This window comes from Babylonia areolata, chromosome 18, assembly GCF_041734735.1.
Source record: "Babylonia areolata isolate BAREFJ2019XMU chromosome 18, ASM4173473v1, whole genome shotgun sequence".
NCBI lineage: Eukaryota > Metazoa > Mollusca > Gastropoda > Neogastropoda > Buccinidae > Babylonia > Babylonia areolata.
Window position 1 is genome coordinate 1,630,717 of NC_134893.1, and position 22,500 is coordinate 1,653,216.

Below are 22,500 nucleotides of genomic sequence, written 5' to 3' on the forward strand. Positions count from 1 at the left end.
CACTTCTCTCCCCCCCCACTTCTCTTTCTCCCCCCACTTCTCTTCTCCCCCCCCTTCTCTTTCCCCCCTTCTCTTCTCTCCCACTTTTCTTCCCCCACTTCTCTTCTCCCCCACTTCTCTTCTCTCCCACTTCTCTTCTCTCCCCCCACTTTCTCTTCTCCCCCACTTCTCTTCTCCCCCCACTTCTCTTCTCTCCCCAATTCTTTCTTCCCCCTACATTCTCTCCCCACTTCTCTTCTTTCCCCCCTCTCTTTCTTCTTCTCTCCCCACTCATTCTCTTCTCCCCACTTCTCTTTCCCCCCACTTCTCTTCTCTTTCTCCCCACTTCTCTTCTCCCCCACTCTCTCTCTTCTCCCCCACTTCTCTTCTCCCCCACTTCTCTTCTCTCCCCCACTTCTCTTCTCCCCCACTTCTCTTCTCCCCCACTTCTCTTCTCTCCCCACTTCTCTTCTCTCCCCACTTCTCTTCTCTCCCCACTTCTCTTCTCCCCCACTTCTCTTCTCCCCCACTTCTCTTCTCTTCTCTCCCCCACTTCTCTTCTCTCCCCACTTCTCTTCTCCCCCACTTCTCTTCTCTCTCCCACTTCTCTTCTCTCCCCCACTTCTCTTCTCTCCCACTTCTCTTCTCTCTCTCCCCACTTCTCTTCTCTCCCCCTCTTCTCTTCTCTTCTCCCCACTTCTCTTCTCTCCCACTTCTCTTCTCCCCCACTTCTCTTCTCTCCCACTTCTCTTCTCTTCTCTCTCTCCCCACTTCTCTTCTCTCTCCCCACTTCTCTTCTCCCCCACTTCTCTTCTCTCCCCACTTCTCTTCTCCCCCACTTCTCTTCTCTCCCACTTCTCTTCTCTCCCCCACTTCTCTTCTCTCCCACTTCTCTTCTCTCCCCCACTTCTCTTCTCTCTCCCACTTCTCTTCTCTCCCCCACTTCTCTTCTCCCCCACTTCTCTTCTCTCCCCCACTTCTCTTCTCTCCCCACGTTCTCTTCTCTCCCCACTTCTCTTCTCTCCCCCACTTCTCTTCTCCCCCCACTTCTCTTCTCTCCCCACTCTCTTCTCCCACTTCTCTTCTCTCCCCACTTCTCTTCTCTCCCCACGTCTCTTCTCTCCCCCACTTCTCTTCTCTCCCCACTTCTCTTCTCTCCCCACTTCTCTTCTCTCCCCCACTTCTCTTCTCTCCCCCACTTCTCTTCTCCCCCACTTCTCTTCTCTCCCCCACTTCTCTTCTCCCCCACTTCTCTTCTCTCCCCCACTTCTCTTCTCTCCCACTTCTCTTCTCTCCCCCACTTCTCTTCTCCCCCACTTCTCTTCTCTCCCCCACTTCTCTTCTCTCCCCCACTTCTCTTCTCTCCCCACTTCTCTTCTCTCCCCCACTTCTCTTCTCTCCCCCACTTCTCTTCTCTCCCCCACTTCTCTTCTCTCCCCACTTCTCTTCTCTCTCCCACTTCTCTTCTCTCCCCCACTTCTCTTCTCTCCCCCACTTCTCTTCTCTCCCCCACTTCTCTTCTCTCCCCACTTCTCTTCTCTCCCCCACTTCTCTTCTCTCCCCCACTTCTCTTCTCTCCCCCACTTCTCTTCTCTTCTCTCCCCCACTTCTCTTCTCTTCTCTCCCCACTTCTCTTCTCCCCCACTTCTCTTCTCTCTCCCACTTCTCTTCTCTCCCCCACTTCTCTTCTCTCCCCCACTTCTCTTCTTCTCTCCCCACTTCTCTTCTCCCCCCACTTCTCTTCTCTCCCCCACTTCTCTTCTCTCCCCACTTCTCTTCTCTCCCCCACTTCTCTTCTCCCCCACTTCTCTTCTCCCCCACTTCTCTCTTCTCTCCCACTTCTCTTTCTCCCCCACTTCTCTTCTCCCACTCACTTCTCTCTCTCCCACTTCTCTTCTCCTCCACTTCTCTTCTCTTCTCTCCCACTTCTCTTCTCCCCCACTTCTCTTCTCCCCCACTTCTCTTCTCTCCCCCACTTCTCTTCTCCCCCACTTCTCTTCTCTCCCACTTCTCTTCTCCCCCACTTCTCTTCTCCCCCACTTCTCTTCTCCCCCACTTCTCTTCTCTCCCACTTCTCTTCTCCCCCACTTCTCTTCTCCCCCACTTCTCTTCTCTCCCACTTCTCTTCTCCCCACTTCTCTTCTCCCCCACTTCTCTTCTCTCCCACTTCTCTTCTCCCCACTTCTCTTCTCTCCCACTTCTCTTCTCCCCCACTTCTCTTCTCTCCCACTTCTCTTCTCTCCCACTTCTCTTCTCTCCCACTTCTCTTCTCTCCCCACTTCTCTTCTCTCTCCCACTTCTCTTCTCTCCCCCACTTCTCTTCTCTCTCCCACTTCTCTTCTCTCCCCCACTTCTCTTCTCTCCCCACTTCTCTCTCTCCCCCACTTCTCTCTCTCCCACTTCTCTTCTCTCCTCCCACTTCTCTTCTCTCTCCCACTTCTCTTCTCTCTCCCCACTTCTCTTCTCCCCACTTCTCTCTCTCCACTTCTCTTTCTCTCTCCACTTCTCTTCTCTCCCACTTCTCTTCTCTCCCCCACTTCTCTTCTCTCCCCCACTTCTCTTCTCTTCTCTCCCACTTCTCTTCTCTCCCCCACTTCTCTTCTCTCTCCCACTTCTCTTCTCTCTCCCCCACTTCTCTCTCTCCCCCACTTCTCTTCTCTCTCCCACTTCTCTTCTCTTCTCTCCCACTTCTCTTCTCCCCCACTTCTCTTCTCCCCCACTTCTCTTCTCTCTCCCACTTCTCTTCTCTCTCTCCCACTTCTCTTCTCTCTCCCACTTCTCTTCTCTCTTCTCTCCCACTTCTCTTCTCTCTTCTCTCCCACTTATCTTCTCTCTCCCAAAGCATTTTACCTTCTGTCAGACTTCTTCACAGTCACATATATATGAATAACATTCATTGTTAATCCATTATTTAATCAATCAACCAATCAATCTCAATCAATGAACTGATTGACCATTTACCGTGGAGATACTAGCACATCGGCCAACTGAAATAACCTCCGTTGATTGGACACACAGACATATAGTATTCATAGCATATATATGAGAGAGAAAAAGAGACAGCGGAACAGACAGACAGACAGACGGACAGACATAGGCAGACAGAGGCACACAGAGGCAGACAGGGGAAGAGGCAGACAGACAGACACACACACAGGCAGACAGAGATACTGACTAAACTGATTGCGTGCTGGTTGTCTAATCTAGTTGAAGGAAGGGCCACAACCCAATCAAGACTCAATGGGACGAATGATGACGTCTTCAGCCAAAACCAATAAACAGGTTTACAAAGTCAGCCAGTTTAGCCTTCACAGCTTTCAGTGTTGAGGGTCGGTCATTCTGTTTGTCTGTCATTCAAGTAGAGAGAGAGAGAAAGAGAGAGAAAGGGAGAGACAGACAGACAGACAGACAATCAGAGAAATAGATCTCTCTCTCTCTCTCTCTCACTCTCTCTCTCTCTTTGTGATCGTTCTGTCGATGATGGTCAGAAAGGAAATCCAGCAAATAATGCAGACTGTTTACCCCATGACAATATCACGATCCACGAAGACATTTCTACTTTCAATTCCTTTGCTGTTCTCGATGATATCAATGATAATGACAAAGAACAAATTCATTTCACAGAGTCCCAACAATCAAAACAAATATTAACAAACAAACAGAAGAACCCATCAGAAAATGTTTCAAACCCCTCTACCAGAGATGTTTTGGACCGTATGACTGTTCCTGAAAAGGCAACAATGCTGCTTCTTGGGGACTCGGTCATACGCTTCATTAACCCCAAGAGACTGGCCCCTCGTGGAGAAAGCATGTTTAAACTTTGTGTTCCAGGAATGTCTATTGATGACCGTCATCACTGGCTTTCTTCCGTACCAGTCTCACCCAACATAAAGGATGTGATCATCCATGTTGGTGTGAACTCTTGTCCCGCAGGTCCAGTATCCCCAGAAACATGGAATGAACTTTTTATTCTATGTTCTAAAACCTTCCCCTACGCACGTGTAGCTTTCAGCTCCATTTTGCCTGCCAGAGGGAATCATCATTTCAATAATGTCATAACGCCCTCAAACCTAAATCTAAAAGAAATATGTAAAAACCACAATATTGCTTTAATTGATAATTTTCTTCCTTTTGCATCAGACACAGGTCTGTACAGCAGTATAAAGCACACGAATACCAGAGGAACAGCAAGGCTTGCTGAAAATCTCAAAACCCTGTGGCGAAGAGGATCCCACAGAGAAACCAAAGGTCCCATAAAAACATATACCAATAGCAGATCAGACTCTCCTCTGAATTCGTTTCCACTTGTCTCACCCCCGTCCTACCCCCAGAGAGTACCAAATTCTAGGGAATATTACAACTCCTTACCATTCAAACAAAACCAAGAGCGTCGTCCTGTTGGTCAGATATCAGAACATGCACCCCCACCCATGCAATCATCTTACCATTTTCCACCTCTCATTCCAAAATCACAAAGAGATGAACCCCCGTTTTCCATGCCTCCCAAACACCCTCATCAGTTTCAATATTACAATCACCCAAATCAAAATATCACCACCTCATACAACAGTAACCATGGAGCTAATATCCGTCCAAACATCTCCCAGAGACAAGAAACGGGAAATCCTGCAATGCCTGTGAATTATGACGCATACACTGACGAACTATTTAAGATGGCATCAAAAATATTGTCATTCCAACAACACTTCCACCCCCACTATTATGGTACACCTGTGTGAGTTTTCTCATCAACATAGCCCTGATGATTATGACCTTAGTGGTCGGCAGGGCTATAAACAACATAGATTGATTTGATTTCTCATCAATATCATCTGTCTAACTGGGTGTTGTTATACTAAAATATAAATTCATATATACATATAATATATTCATATATTTATATATTAATAGCATTCCGGTATACAAATGTACATGTACAGTTATGTGAATCATGCGTGTGATATGTATAGTTCTGCGAATGTTCACACGCTCGTGCAGCAAGTGCGTGGGTGCGGTAAGTGCACATTCTCGTGAACGTTCATGCGTGTGTGTGTGTGTGTGTTGCGGACACACTCGTGATCTCGTGATGCACATGAGGTTGTCATAGTTTGCCGGACCAAAACTATATTCAGCGCAAATTACGTGAGTTGTGAGGACGCAGTAAATATTATTGACCTTATTACTTGCTATATTTGAATTGTATTCTATGTGACTTCTTATTTGATGACTGTGTAAACTTGGATATATAATTGACCTAATTACTTGGTGTATTCGACTATATTTTATGTGACTTGTTATTTGATAGGTTGTTTAATCAGTGGTTAAGTATATTGCACACTGTGTACTTTTGGAGGTGCCCTTTGGTACTTCTTGTGTCTTTTTTTTTCTCCTTTCCATTGTACCATTGTATCATAACATTAATAGTCATCTTTGATACTGTTGTATTCACTTTTTCTGTTCCATGACTAAAACACTCAACACTTGGCCAATATCCGATGGTTTTAAAGTAGGTTTTCTGAATATTAATCATATCATCAACAAACTCGCTGATGTATCCCATGTCCTTTCAAACTCCGGAAAACAGTTTCACATATTCGGATTTGCTGAATCAAGACTAACAGACCATATACAAGACTCTGATTTACTACTACCAGGCTATTGTATTATTCGTAATGATCCGAAATGTTCTAGAGAAACAGGCCTTGTAGTATATGTTCAACAAAACATTAACTTTAAACGAACTGAATCACTCGAAAATTATCAAGTTGAATCTGTATGGATCGAAATACGCTTAAGAAATCAAAACCTATCCTTCTCGGCTTTATCTATAGAAATCCAGCTGAACATGTAGATTGGATAGACAAGTTTATGCTGATGATGGAAGAAGCTTCTTTGTCTTCAAGTGAAATAATACTATTAGGTGACTTTAATATTGACTTACTCAAATCAAACAAACACTGGACAAAACTTTATGAATCATTTCACCTAACGCAGTTAATTGACATACCTACGAGAGTTACTGCAACGTCAAAAACACTTATAGATCATATATACGCTTCATCTACAAACTCCATAACAGAAGTATGTTCCCCAACGTTTGGCTGCAGTGACCATTCCCCTATATGTTTCACATGGTCCAAACGAGGTGTAAAAATTCCTGCAAATAGACATAAAACCGTTTGCCATAGAGATTTTAGACAATTTGATAATGATTTATTTCTACAGAACTTGATATATTCCGATATGTCAGCTGTTTATCAGTTCTCTAATCCTGAAGAAGCACTGGAGGTTTGGTATCACAATTTTCTTAATGTATATGATAAACATGCTCCATTCATAACAAAACGTGTCAAAAGCTATCCTAAACAGCCGTGGATGACTAAAACCATTGATGATAAGATTAAGGAAAGAGACTCGTCTCTCTCAGAAGGTAAGAAAGATGAATTCAGAAAACAACGTAATCTTGTAAATGCTTTGAAACGTTCAGAAAAAAAGAATTATTTTCAAGAACTTATTTCCACAAAATCCAATAATAAATTGATTTGGAAAGCCATAAATCAGTTAAATAATAAACATAATATCACGCAATCCACAACAACTAACGACATATCAGCAGATAACCTAAATACACATTTTTGTAATGTAGCTAACTCAACAGTAGGAACAAACATGTCATCCCTTAATTCACTTGATATTCTCGAAACCTTCTGTAACACTAAAAATATTTCATCACACCTTGATATCCCTCTTATGGATGTACATGAAGTTTACTATGCTCTTTCCCACTTAAAGCAAACAGGTTCGAAAGGTATTGATGGTATAGATGGAAAGATATTAAAACTCTCTGCTCCTATAATTGCCGAAACACTTACTTATGTCTATAACCAATGTATCACAAAAAAGATAATTCCTAAATCTTTTAAAGTCGCGAAAGTAGTACCCATTTTTAAGTCAGGACACCGTACAGACCCTTCCAATTACAGACCAATTTCAATCTTATCAATATTGTCAAAACCTTTAGAAAAACACATTAACAAACATATCCTTAATCATTTCAATCACTGCAAATTATTTCATCCAAATCAGTCTGGTTTCAGGTCCAAGCACTCCTGTCATACAGCACTTACTAACTTAGTCGAACAATGGCTCACAAATATAAACAATAATGAAATTACTGGTGTTCTCATGGTGGATTTTATGAAGGCATTCGATGTGATAGACCACACTCTTCTTTTGAAAAAACTAAAATTATATGGCTTTTCTGGAAATACACTTGACCTCATATCTTCATTTCTATCAGACAGAAAACAAATTGTATCTATGAATGAATCTCAATCCTCTTTACAGTCTATCTATTACGGAGTTCCTCAAGGTTCAATTCTTGGTCCAATATTGTTTTCTGTTTATATAAATGATTTGCCTCTATTTATTAATGCATTATGTGAGATGTTTGCAGACGATACAACAATACATACAAATCACACTACAATAGACAAAGTGTACTATGCTCTGCAACAAAGCATTAATGATATAGTTAGATGGTCCAATTTAAATCACATGCGTCTCCATCCAAAAAAAACGAAATGTCTCATACTCACCACCAGACAGAAACGCCAAAATTTTTCACACAACCTTCCACCCTTTTCCATTAATGGTCATCCAATAGAAGAAGTTGATAATCATAAAATTCTTGGAGTCACCATTGATAACAACTTATCTTGGTCCAGTCATATTATGTCATTATGCAAAACCCTATCCAAAAAGATTTATCAGCTTTCCAGAATTAAACATTTTCTTGATTTGCATTGTAGAAAATTATTCTTTTTTGCTTATATTGAATCACATATTAACTATGCGTCAACACTCTGGGATTCAGCTAGCGATAATATACTAAAACCTTTACTAAGTCTGCATAGACGAGCTCTTAAATTAATCCTTCTGAAATCTTCATCACTGACTGCTGACGACTACAGACATTTAGATATTCTTCCCCTAAAGCTTAAACTTGAATACAACAAAGCAGTTTTTGTTTTTAAAATCATGTCTAATTATGCTCCATCTTTGAGAGATAGATTTCCCACCACGCTAGTCCGCCAGACCAACAAGATTAAGATCCCCATTCCAAGAGTAGATATGTTTAAATCCAGTCTCATTTATTCAGGAGGCTGTTTATGGAACAATATTTCATCCAATCTTAATGTTCAGAAAAGCATTCAAGAATTCAAAAAACATTACCATACACACCTTATGGACAAATATGTCAACAATCATACTTAACTTGACTTTATCTTATTGAATACGCATATATAGTTTAATTGTATGTCTAACCGCTATCGCACTACTTAATGATATACAACCACAATCAGTGTCCTGATTTTTTTTTTTTTTTTTTTTTTGGGGGGGGGGGGGGAGGCTTGGGAGGGGCTGTTTTTTTTTGTTTTTTGTGGGTTTTTTTGTTGTTGTTTTTTAGGGGGGATGGTTTGATCTTTTTCCTCATGACATGATGATGTTTGTATCATGATTATGTAAATGTACATGTTTATTACGTAGATGTGCATGTTTAAATGTGAATGTGAATGTCATGTCTTTATTTCTTCATCTCTTTGCTACTTTGTGGATGTTTTGATTCATATTCAATTTCCATTTGCCCTGAGGGCTGGATGAAAAAAAGCACATGTATGCTTATTCCACTTCCATCAATAAAAAAACTTCGTTCGTTCGTTCGTTCGTTCGTTCTCTCTCTCTCTCTCTCTCTCTCTCTCTCTCTCTCTCTCTCTCTCTCTTTCTCTCCCCCTTCCCCACATCTCCCCGCCCCCTCTCCCCCCCTCTCTCTCGCCAACCAATTTACATGTCCATATTCACCCAACTTTGGACTGATCCACGACAAAGAAAGTTATCAGCCGTATTCGCGAACAAAATCCATAACATCCTTCAATTCCAGAAAATAGGAACACCGGAAACGAGATCCCAGACATCAGCGCTCTGTTCCTGTCCTTGGAATGGAACAGACTGCTTCTCTCAGACCGTCACGTGGATACCCCAGGTCATGGCTGTCTGACCCCACCTCTTCCGACCTGCCTTCCATCTGATTGTGTTCCTTCAAGTTACGCTGGCCGTGTGTGTGTGTGTGTGTGTGTGTGTGTGTGTGTGTGTGTTTACACGGTTAGTTGTGGATAGCACGTCGTACTTGAATACATGTATATTTATGTGTGAAAAAAACTGTGAATGTCACGAGCTGTTGTATGACACATGTAACGGTCAGTCCGCATCATAATCCATTGTCAAAGCTCAGACCCCCCAGCGCTCCCCCCCCCCCACCACCCACCCCCGAAGAAAAGAAAAGAAAAACGAGTGCCTGTCGTCCCACATGAAGCCAGAGACGACCAGTGAGGACCAGTGAGGACTAGAAAGGACCAGTGAGGACCAGAGAGGACTAGAAAGGACCAGTGAGGACCAGTGAAGACCAGAGAGGACCCGTGAGGACCAGAAAGGACCAGTGAGGACTAGAAAGGACCAGTGCGGACCAGAAAGGACCAGTGAGGACTAGAAAGGACCAGTGAGGACCAGAAAGGACAGAGAGGACCAGTGAGGACCAGAGAGGACCAGTGAGGACCAGAGAGGACCAGAGAGGAACAGAGAGGACCAGTGAGGACCAGAGAGGAACAGAAAGGACCAGAGAGGACCAGTGAGGACCAGAAAGGACAGAGAGGAACAGTGAGGACCAGATAGGACCAGAGAGGAACAGAAAGGACCAGAGAGGAACAGAAAGGACCAGAGAGGAACAGAGAGGACCAGTAAGGAACAGAAAGGACCAGAGAGGAACAGAGAGGACCAGAGAGGAACAGAAAGGACCAGAGAGGAACAGAAAGGACCAGAGAGGAACAGAAAGGACCAGAGAGGACCAGTGAGGAACAGAGTGGAACAGAAAGGACCAGAGAGGACTATTGAGGACCAGAAAGGACAGAGAGGAACAGAGAGGACCAGAGAGGAACAGAGAGGAACAGAAAGGACCAGAGAGGAACAGAAAGGACCAGAGAGGAACAGAAAGGACCAGAAAGGACCAGAGAGGAACAGAGAGGACCAGAGAGGAACAGAAAGGACCAGAGAGGACCAGTGAGGAACAGAGTGGAACAGAAAGGACCAGAGAGGACTATTGAGGACCAGAAAGGACAGAGAGGAACAGAGAGGACCAGAGAGGAACAGAGAGGAACAGAAAGGACCAGAGAGGAACAGAAAGGACCAGAGAGGACCAGAGAGGAACAGAAAGGACCAGAGAGGAACAGAAAGGACCAGAGAGGAACAGAAAGGACCAGAGAGGACCAGAGAGGAACAGAAAGGACCAGAGAGGAACAGAAAGGACCAGAGAGGAACAGAAAGGACCAGAGAGGAACAGAGGGGAACAGAAAGGACCAGAGAGGAACAGAAAGGACCAGAGAGGACCAGTTCTGGCAAACGATCCACCGCAGAGGGATCGTCATGTCATGGTTTCCTGTACAGACAGTGGGGAGTGAGGAATGAAAATGTGTCAGGAACGATCTCTGAATACCCAACACCCAAATCCTCACCAAAACTTGTCGACTGACTTGATCTCTGTGTCATCGATCTTGATTGTAGGTGGAGAGGGGTTAGTGGGGGGGGGGAGGCACTGGCATTCTGTGAGCTAGCTGGTTGGTACATGGACTCGGTCTTGCTGAGACTGATGGTGAGTCCAAAGCGCCTGCAGGAGGTTGAGAACCTGTCCATACTGACCTGCATGTCCTCATGGGTGTGTGCAGCGAGCGCGCAGTCATCAGCGAAGAGGAACTCTCTCAACAATGCCTCAAACACCCTGGACCTGGCGTGGACTCGCCGCAAGTTGAAAAGTTTGCCATCAGTGCGAAACTGAATGTAGATGCCCCGGTCACAGTCTTGGAAGGCGTCAATCAGCATGGCAAAGAAGAGAATGGAGAACAGAAATGTGATCCTGATGCCGTATATGCAGTGTGTTCAGCAGCTTGGAGATTCCAGAGTCGTTCTCGTCAAACCAGTCTTTATGGCTCCTCTGTACAAAGCCGAGTGTGTCAGCTGCTGCTGTGTACACAGCATCTCTAAAGGTGCTCCATACCTCTTCTACATCAGTCGATGCAGGAATTTCTTGAAGAGCTGCTTGGACTTGCTGCTGCAGCACGCCCTTGGTGATAAGGAAGCGGTGGATGTTCAGCTTCCTAGCGGGTTTCTGCCTGGCTGGTTGGAGCTTGCGTGCAAGTCTGATGTTCATCTGACTGCGTACCAGGCGATGGTCCGACCAACAGACTGCTCCTCTCATGCAGCGTGTAATGGAAACATCACCTCTGTCCCTCTGCCGGACAATCACATAGTCCAGCATGTGCCATTGCTTGGAGTGGGGGTGCATCCATGTGTTCTTGTACTTGTCCACTTGTTGGAAGAGGGTGTTGGTGATGGTTAGTCCATGCTGCGCAGAGCGAGAGCAAAAGCAGTCCGTTGGAGTTGCACTTGCCAGAGCCGTGCTGTCCTAGGACTTTTGGCCATGAGGAGAAGTCCACGCTGACGCGGGCATTGAAATCCCCAAGGATGATCAGCCTGTCCTTTCTGTCTACCGCTGAAATGGTGCAGCTGGGCTCAGCGTAGAAAACTTCTTTGATGTCATCAGGGTTGGTCATCGTCGGAACATAGCAGCTGATGACTGTGGAGAAGCGATCCCACGTGGAAGGCTGTCAAGCTGTCGTGCAAGTTTGGTTCGTATGGCAAAGCCCACGCCTGAGGTTCTCGGGGTGCCATCTGGCTTCCCAGTGCAGTAGAAGGTGTAGCCCCCTCCAACTTCCTCCAGCTGGGTTTCACCGGCAAATCTGGTTTCGCTCAGGGCTGCTGTGTCCACCTGGTAGCGACCAAACATTCTAGCAATGAGCGCTGTGCATCTTTCTGGTCTGTCGTCTCTGTCCAAAAGGGTGCGAACATTTCAGTAGGTGCGGTTTCCTACTAGGTACTAGGCGAGGCAGGCTTTGTTTAGGGATCCTTTTGTCTCCCCTTCCCCATGTGGGGAGAGCAGTGCTGTCCCTAAAAAGGGCTGCTCTGACACTGTGGGAGGATACGGGCGCCGCATCTGCCCCAGTCTACGGCAGACGACCATCACCCCACAGCCGCCTGCGTGCAGAGTCGTGACTAGGAACTGCCAGCAGCATCCTCTGCCTGTCCTCGTTACCACTTCTCCATCACCGCAGGGCTTGGGAAAGCTGGGTGTTGAAGGGCTAGTTCGTCGTTTCGACATTTGCCTGGTTGCCTGACCAGCACAGGTGACTTTTTTTTAGTCAAGAGGAGTTGTGCAGTCCCTTCCCCACTCTCTCGCCTACCGACGCTCAGAGTTCCACAGATGCAGATACCGCCACGTGTAGGACGGCCTCGGCAGGTGCAGATTTTTTTTTTTTTTTCGGAGTTCCGTCTCCTAGGAGGACTTCCAGTCAAGGATAAGAGCTCCCCCTGCCCTTTGGTCATCCTCCTCCGCCTTCACAGCCGTTGTGAAAGGTTTCCTTTTTCGCCTGGTCCGTCTTTGGGAGACTTCACATGCGGCAGGCAGTACTGGGTTACATGGTACCAGTAGCAAGGGCTATGCCGCTGACCTGACATGCCCCTTTCTATATATTATATATAATTATCTCCCTTTTACTTGGCCAGCCGAGTGTTCAACATGCCGTTTTTCATAGTTCATTCTCTGCCTCTTTCTGTCTCTCTCTGTGTGTCTGTGTCTCTGTCTGTCAGACTGTCTGTCTGTCCGTCCGTCCGTCCGTCTGTCTGTCTGTCTGTCTGTCTTGTCTGTCTGTCTGTCTGTCTGTCTGTCTCTCTCTCTCTCTCTCTCTCTCTCTCTCTCTCTCTCTCTCTCTCTATATATATATATATTTGTGTGTGTGTGTTTCATTCTCTCTCTCTCTCTCTCTCTCTCTCTCTCTCTCTCTCTCTCTCTCTCTCTCTATATATATATATATATATATATATATATTTGTGTGTGTGTGTGTTTCATTCTCTCTCTCTCTCTCTCTCTCTCTCTCTCTCTCTCTCTATATATATATATATATATATATATATATATATATATCTTCTCTTTTTCTCTATTTCTCTCCTTTCTTTCTCTATCTGTCTCTGTCTTTATCTCTGTCTCTGTCTCTCTGTCGGTCTCTCTGTCCCTCTCTCCACACCTCTCTCTTTGTGTGTCTCCCTCTCTGTCGGTCTCTCTTACTTCAGATGAGTTTCACTGTTATGTGTGTGCTTGCGCGCGTGTGTGCGCGTGCGTTTTCGTGTGTGTGGGTGAAGGAAGCGATGATTATGAGTCACATGTGGCTCATAACGTGTCACCTGCACTCAGCGGCTCTGGTCTTTACAGTCACCAAGTGCCGACGCCGCTGCTCTATACTAGAATGAATGAATGAATGAATTTTATTTCTGAGGGTAATAGAAAAAGCAGCAATGCTTTTTTTCATCCAGCCACCAAAGGAGAAAATTAGGGAAAGATGTAAACAAATGAATTGCAAATAGCATCACATAACATCAAACGAGAAAGGAATATAAAAAATGTAAGCATCACATTTATTAAAAATCATGGAAAGGACTAATTAATGGAAATTGTACACATACACGCAAACACACTCTTTGGAATAACGTATATGCGCCAAGAAATGTAGAGAAAATAGTGACAGACAGACAGACATACAGACCAACAGAGACACATAGGGAGGGAGGGACAAAGACGTCTTTGAGAACATTACCTTTATATGAATTTCTTAATTCATAGACAGAAATAGCAAAATTTTCTATCAGATACTTAATTTCTATACAGAAATAGCAAAGCTTTCCATCAGATAGTCATGATACCTTTTTTTGTTGTTGAAAACATTGAGACTTGTATGAACATTGAAACTAGATAAGATGTTGTTCCAGAGACATCCACCAGAGTAACTGAGACAAGATTTAAACAAATCAAGTCCAGGTAGCGGTACCATGATCTTGTTGGTGTCGCGGATCGTGCTTGTAACGAATCGTTTTAGACATGGAGGAGCAAAACCAGACATTATCTTAAATATAAAAAGTGCCTTATTGTGAGTGAGTTCCCATTTTAATGGCAGCATACCCAAGTTTTTGTAGTCAGAGACAGTTAATGAAGAAGATTTCAAAAGTATGAGCTTTACAGCTCTTCTACACAAACTCATAAGTTGTTTTAGAATATTTTCACTGGCAGAATCCCATATTGTTGATGCATAATTCATATGTGGTTCTATGTATGCATGAAAAAATATTTTCCGACTGTGCTTGTTTAAGAAATAATTTATTCTAGAGAGCTGATGAATCTTTTTGGATAATGTTTTTCATGTCATCTTTATATGTTGTGACCATGATAGGTTATTATCAACAACAAGGCCAAGAACTCTGTGATGACTGACTTCCTCAATCATTTTGCCTTTAATGTAGAATGGTGAACTGGTGGGTGGGAGGTTTTGACGCTTTTGTCTCGTGGTAATAATAATGTATTTCGTCTTATTCGGATGTAAGCACATATGATTAAGTTCAGACCAATTTAGAATATCATTAATACTTTGTTGCAGAGTGAGAGATATGTTTTTCTACTGTATGATACTTTGTCTGTATCGTTGTATCATCTGCAAATAGCTCGCAAGATGGTTCAATGAATGAGGGTAGGTCATTAATATAAATAGAAAATAATATAGGTCCCAAAACTGAACCTTGGGGTACACTGTAACTGATAGGTAAAAGTTAGGATTCGGATTTTTCAATGGAAATCTTTTGCTTTCTATCACACAAAAACGAAAATATAAGCTCTAAAATATTTTGAGGCAACCCATAGGTTTTTAGTTTACTGAGGAGAATCTGTAACATCGAATGCCTTAGCAAAATCTACAAAAAGAACACCAGTGATTTCATTATTGTTGATGTTAGTAAGCCACTGGTCAGTTAAGTTGGTTAGTGCTGTATTGCAGGAGTGTTTAGGCCTAAATCATGATTGATTTGGATGAAATAGATGAATTCGTCGAAATGTTTTAGGATATGCTTCTTTAAAAGATTCTCTAACGGTTTAGACAGTATAGATAATATAGAAATTGGTCTATAATTTGAGGGATCAGAGTGGTTACCATTTTTGTAAACAGGTATAACCTTAGCCATTTTAAATGCCTTTGGAATCTTATTTTTGGGATATGCATAAGTTATACACGTATGTCAGTGTTTCAGCGATAACAGGAGCCATCTATATTATCGAGGCCTCTAGTACCAGTCTGTTTTAGATTAACAAGAGCACTATTCACTTCATGAACGGACACAGGGGGAATGGCCGAGAGAGTGGGGATGTAACATTACAAAAGTTACTATTTATGTTCTCGACAGAGATTCTTTAAGCAATGGGTTAAGTGGCGTTATATCTTTATTAGTTAGCTGATTAATAGCTTTCCAAATAGATCGATTATCAGCTTTAGAGGAAATCCGTTCATTAAATGCTTAACTTTTGCTGACGTTTTAAACCATTGACTTTATTTTGCTGAGTTTTTAAATCCTCTTGGTTCCTGGTTCTAGAAACATGTCTCTCACATTGATTTCGTTTGTTATATTTTGAGTTATCCATGTTTCTTTGGATAATTTCTTACACGTTTGATTTAAATGGTGCATGTTTATCACAGAGAGAGAGAGAGAGAGAGAGAGAGTGAGAGAGAGAGAGAGAAAGAGACTCAGAACTCAAAACATTTTTTATTCAAGGGAAAAAAAACGTTTTGTGTTCTGAGTTCTGAGAGACAGAGACAGAGAGAGAGACAGACAGACAGACAGAGAGAGAGAGAGAGAGAGAGAGAGAGACAGACAGACAGACAAACAGAGAGAGAGAGAGAGAGAGAGAGAATGAGGGAGGACCATCCAGCTGGGAAGGAGGCGTGACGAGAATTCCAGACGAAGTGGTATCAGATCATCACTGGAGGCACTGTGACAGAATAGGTCAAGCGTTGGACTGTGAGTGTTCACCATGCTGTGATCAGTGTTCACCAGTGTTCACCATGCTGTGACCCAGTGTTCACCATGCTGTGATCAGTGTTCACCATGCTGTGATCAGTGTTCACCATGCTGTGATCAGTGTTCACCAGTGTTCACCATGCTGTGATCAGTGTTCACCATGCTGTGACCCAGTGTTCACCATGCTGTGATCAGTGTTCACCATGCTGTGACCCAGTGTTCACCATGCTGTGATCAGTGTTCACCATGCTGTGATCAGTGTTCACCATGCTGTGACCCAGTGTTCACCATGCCGTGATCAGTGTTCACCATGCTGTGATCAGTGTTCACCATGCTGTGACCCAGTGTTCACCATGCTGTGACCCAGTGTTCACCATGCTGTGATCAGTGTTCACCGTGCTGTGATCAGTGTTCACCATGCTGTGATCAGGTTCCAGGCCCCATTTCGGCATGGTGTTGTGTCCGTGGGAAAGGCACTTTACTCCCATTGTCCTCACTGCACCCAGCTGTGAATGGGTTCCAGACATGGGTTGGGGAAGGTTAAAACGGCGGAGGGAGCAGATAGGGCCGCGGCTCGTTTAACCCAGCCCTAGACGCAGTGGACATGAATTCACGACCCCGGTGCCGCAGAAGGGTGTGGGCCCTAACCTTAGTAAAGAGGCAACAGTGGCATAAGAAAAACGAAAAAATGAAAAGAAAAAAAAAAGGGTGGGGGGGGGGGAGTGAGAGCAGGAGAGGCAGGAAGAAAACCAACTACAAGAAGAAGAATATACGTCTGGAGAAGAATATGGTGGTTAACAAAAGAAGAGAATATCACACACACACACACACACACACACACACACACACACACACACACACACACACACACACACCGACCTGACAGAGAGAAGAGACAGACACATCGTGACACTGACTGCCCAGACAAAGAGATAACTGGACCGACCCCAAACAAAGCGACCTATTCTGGTCACACGTCTTTCAGCCTTGGAGGAGACGGACCCAGGAGGATTCCTCCACCCTCACCCCCATCTTCTCATCCCACCTCCAGGCGATCGAAGACCACCACCCTGCCCGCCCCCCAGTGAAAACACACACGGGCCGTTTCTGGCCCATCAACACACTCCATGCAGTCTTCTCCCGTATAATGAGAAAATACGGCAGCGTGCACACTGCCGCCACCACCACCACCACCGCCATCACCCAACGCACGTGAATGAGAGGAGGAACAGACTCATGATGCTATTTCTTACAGACACCGAGTCTCACCCTCAACAGTCCTCACCACACTCAACAGTCCTCACCACGCTCACTCACACTGTCCTCACCACGCTCAACAGTCCTCACCACGCTCAACAGTCCTCACCACGCTCACTCACACTGTCCTCACCACGCTCAACAGTCCTCACCACGCTCAACAGTCCTCACCACGCTCACTCACTGTCCTCACCACGCTCACTCACACAGTCCTCACCATGCTCACTCACAGTCCTCACCACGCTCACTCACACTGTCCTCACCACGCTCAACAGTCCTCACCACGTTCAACAGTCACCACGCTCACTCACACTGTCCTCACCACGCTCAACAGTCCTCACCACGCTCAACAGTCCTCACCACGCTCACTCACACTGTCCTCACCACGCTCAACAGTCCTCACCACGCTCACTCACACTGTCCTCACCACGCTCAACAGTCCTCACCACGCTCACTCACAGTCCTCACCACGCTCACTCACTGTCCGCACCAAGCTCACTCACAGTCCTCATCACTCACTGTCCTCACCTCACCACGATCACTCACAGTCCTCACCACGATCACTCACTGTCCTCACCACGCTCACTCACACTGTCCTCACCACGCTCACTCACAGTCCTCACCACGCTCACTCACACTGTCCTCACCACGCTCACTCACACTGTCCTCATCACACTGTCCTCACCACGCTCACTCACACTGTCCTCACCACGCTCACTCACAGTCCTCACCACGCTCACTCACACTGTCCTCACCACACTCAACAGTCCTCACCACACTCACTCACACTGTCCTCACCACACTCAACAGTCCTCACCACGCTCACTCACACTGTCCTCACCACACTCAACAGTCCTCACCACGCTCACTCACAGTCCTCACCACACTCACTCACAGTCCTCACCACGCTCACTCACTGTCCTCACCACGCTCACTCACAGTCCTCACCACGCTCACTCACTGTCCTCACCACGCTCACTGTCCTCACCTCACCACGCTCACTCACTGTCCTCACCACGCTCACTCACTGTCCTCACCACGCTCACTCACACAGTCCTCACCACGCTCACTCACAGTCCTCACCACGCTCACTCACTGTCCTCACCACGCTCACTCACACTGTCCTCACCACACTCAACAGTCCTCACCACACTCACTCACAGTCCTCACCATACTCACTCACTGTCCTCACCACGCTCACTCACACAGTCCTCACCACACTCACTCACAGTCCTCACCACGCTCACTCACTGTCCTCACCACACTCACTCACACAGTCCTCACCATACTCACTCACAGTCCTCACCACGCTCACTCACTGTCCTCACCACGCTCACTCACTGTCCTCACCTCACCACGATCACTCACTGTCCTCACCACGCTCACTCACACTGTCCTCACCACACTCAACAGTCCTCACCACACTCACTCACAGTCCTCACCACGCTCACTCACTGTCCTCACCACGCTCACTGTCCTCACCACACTCACTCACTGTCCTCACCACGCTCACTCACACTGTCCTCACCACACTCACAGTCCTCACCACACTCACTCACTGTCCTCACCACGCTCACTCACAGTCCTCACCACGCTCACTCACTGTCCTCACCACGCTCACTCACTGTCCTCACCAGTCCTCACCACGCTCACTCACTGTCCTCACCACGCTCACTCACTGTCCTCACCACGCTCAACAGTCCTCACCACGCTCACTCACACTGTCCTCACCACGCTCACTCACTGTCCTCACCACACTCACAGTCCTCACCACGCTCACTCACACTGTCCTCACCACGCTCACTCACTGTCCTCACCACGCTCAACAGTCCTCACCACGCTCACTCACTGTCCTCACCACACTCACTCACTGTCCTCACCACGCTCACTCACACTGTCCTCACCACACTCACAGTCCTCACCACACTCACTCACTGTCCTCACCACGCTCACTCACACTGTCCTCACCACGCTCACTCACTCTGTCCTCACCACGCTCACTCACACTGTCCTCACCACGCTCACTCACTCTGTCCTCACCACGCTCACTCACACTGTCCTCACCACGCTCACTCACTCTGTCCTCACCACACTCACAGTCCTCACCACGCTCACTCACACTGTCCTCACCACGCTCACTCACACTGTCCTCACCACGCTCACTCACTCTGTCCTCACCACGCTCAACAGTCCTCACCACACTCACTCACACTGTCCTCACCACACTCACTCACTGTCCTCACCACGCTCACTCACACTGTCCTCACCACACTCACAGTCCTCACCACACTCACTCACTGTCCTCACCACGCTCACTCACTCTGTCCTCACCACACTCACTCACAGTCCTCACCACGCTCAACAGTCCTCACCACGCTCACTAACTCTGTCCTCACCACGCTAAAAAGTCCTCACCACACTCACTCACACTGTCCTCACCACGCTCACTCACACTGTCCTCACTATGCTCAACAGTCCTCACCACGCTCACTCACAGTGGTCAGTGTAGGGTCAAGTGGTCAGTGTAGGGTCAAGTGGTCAGTGATCAGTGTAGGGTCACAGTGGTCAGTGTAGGGTCACAGTGGTCAGTGGTCAATGTAGGGTCACAGTGATCAGTACAGGGTCACAGTGGTCAGTGGTCAGTGTAGGGTCACAGTGGTCAGTGGTCAGTGTAGGGTCACAGTGGTCAGTGCAGGGTCACAGTGGTCAGTGTAGGGTCACAGTGGTCAGTGCAGGGTCACAGTGGTCAGTGCAGTGTCATAGTGGTCAGTGTAGGGTCACAGTGGTCAATGTAGGGTCACAGTGGTCAGTGTAGGGTCATGTCTCATTTTCTTGTATATTCCGCTCCTGCACAGTGGGAACTTCAGCTGGCTGGGGCATGTTGTCAATGTTAAACACTGTATCTTTCTGTAATAGAAGGTTTACGAGTAGCGATTATGACAAGGTAAAAATTGATGGGTGACGATATGTGCAACTGTTGCCTCAAATTATTCACATTTTATTTTTCCAGCTCCCAGAAGTGCTTTTCATCTGACCTCAGGTATGAAGCGAAAACAGCAGCCAGAGAAGGCAGTATGGGGGAACAGAGCTGGGGGAAGTGAGACGAGTGAATCAGGGGGAAAGCAGACCTGACGGACAGTCAGAGATAAAGGGTAAAAGGATCAGGGACAGTCAAGCATGGAAACAATCCTCGCTTGAAGAAACTTGCCACTTTTATTTGAACTGCCAACCTGCACGCCTCCTTGCTTTGCTCGTTCAGCCGCAAGCCACGCCCCTCTTGTCAATCACACGCTGCAACCCCTTCCGCCCTTTTCACCCTGCCTCGTTTTCGTCTGGCAGTTGACAACGTCACTTTCTTTTTCCCGAGCCTCTATTTCCGGAAGATCCATCATCCCTGATGTTTCTTTGTCTTCTGTCTGGAGCTGGCACGTGTCAACTGAGGAGGTCAGAGGGCAGGACAGGAGAGAATGGCCCTGTGGGCCTGTATTGTCTGGGTGTCAATTGCATGTCCACCATTCTGACAGGCCGCCATTTGCATTTTGTTCCTGCCCCCAGAGGAGAACATGTCTTGGTTTTTGTTGCCGAGATATGAGAGACAGAAAGACAGACAGACAGAGAGACACAGAGAGAGGCAGGCAGGCAGACAGACAGACAGACAGAGAGACACAGAGAGAGGCAGGCAGGCAGACAGACAGACAGACAGAGAGACACAGAGAGAGGCAGGCAGGCAGACAGACAGACAGACAGAGAGACACAGAGAGAGGCAGGCAGGCAGACAGACAGAGAGACACAGAGAGAGGCAGGCAGACAGACAGACAGACAGACAGAAACAGAAAGAAAGACAGAGGAGAGAAAGGGGACAAGAGAGACATCGCCAAAGACACTGAGGAGAGATGTGATTAGTTTGCTCAAGCACAAGAGAAGAGAGGGAGAAATAGAGAGAGAGACACAGAGAGAGAGAGGGGGGAGGGAAGGGGGGATCATCGATTTCAGCAAGTAGATTAAAATGATATACAGGTGTCTTTGTTAACTTGTCATTTCATGTTGTTGTTTTATTTTTTCCAAGCACAAAATCGTCAAGAGGCCTGAAAATTGTATATGCGCAGTGGAGAGAGAGAGAGAGAGAGAGGGGGGGGGGGGGTCTCCAAGTGCATCTCGAACCCCAGTTATTGGCTGTGACCTTGTTCCTCACACAAAGGACATCAGCATGTCCAACCCACAAACCCTTTTTGATGAACTCTGCCAAACCTGCCCTTCTTTCTCCAAATGAATTCTGTCACAACTTTCTTTCTTTCACCAAATGACCAATGTCAAGCCGTTCTTTATAACTATTCAAAGCCTTTCCCAGTCTCACCAAATCTAGCTCACAGATCAGATGTTGCACTGCTTTTGCGTTCAACCCTTTTTATCTGCAAGCTTATATTTCTCTCTCCTTAGAGTTCAGTTCAATGTAACAACTGAATTAACTCTTCGCGCCCAAAAAATGGTTTACCAATCTCAGCAATAACTTTTTTTTTTTTACATGTGTGTGTGTGTGTGTGTGTGTGTGTGCGCGCGCATACGCGCGCGAGTGAACGAGATGTGTGTGTGTGTGTGTGTGTGACAGCACTGTTTTTGGTATCTGTAAGGATCGTATCACTGTGTCACAGGCTGGTCCCCATGCTGTGTGCACCAACCCGACAGTGAAGGAAAGGAAGCAGAAAAGTCATTATCTTGAGGAACACAGTTTTCCGCCGCTGTCCCAACGAGGCAGATAATGATCGGCACAGTTTCTTCCTCAGCATCGGCAGTCCACAGGGAACTATCGATGTTAGGCCGCCAGGAAACCCGGCACTGAGTCACTTCCATGTGTTGAGTCAGACATACGCAGAACACCACTGATACTTACCCCACATCCCCAAGCAGACGACAATGATCGCTTCGGTGCCGAGACAAACCAAGTGAGCGTTCCCTGAGCTCTTTCATTTTTGTTGGCTGCGGGGGTGTAACAAGAGACAGTCAGACAGAGACAGAGAGAGACAGACAGAGAGAGAGAGAGACAGACAGAGAGACATCTGAAGCCTTTCCCGCGGGCTGTGGCCAGAAAAGGAACCTTTCCCCAGGGCCCAGGGGCATCAGAGCACAGGGCTGTCCATCATGACCACCAGAGAGGCGGACACGTTGCTTTCTGTTGACTGCACACAACGAGGCGCCGTGTCTGACTGGGTCAGGCGTTGTGTTCACCAGTGATCGGGGTTCGAGACTCGGTGTTGTGTCCTTGGGAAAGAC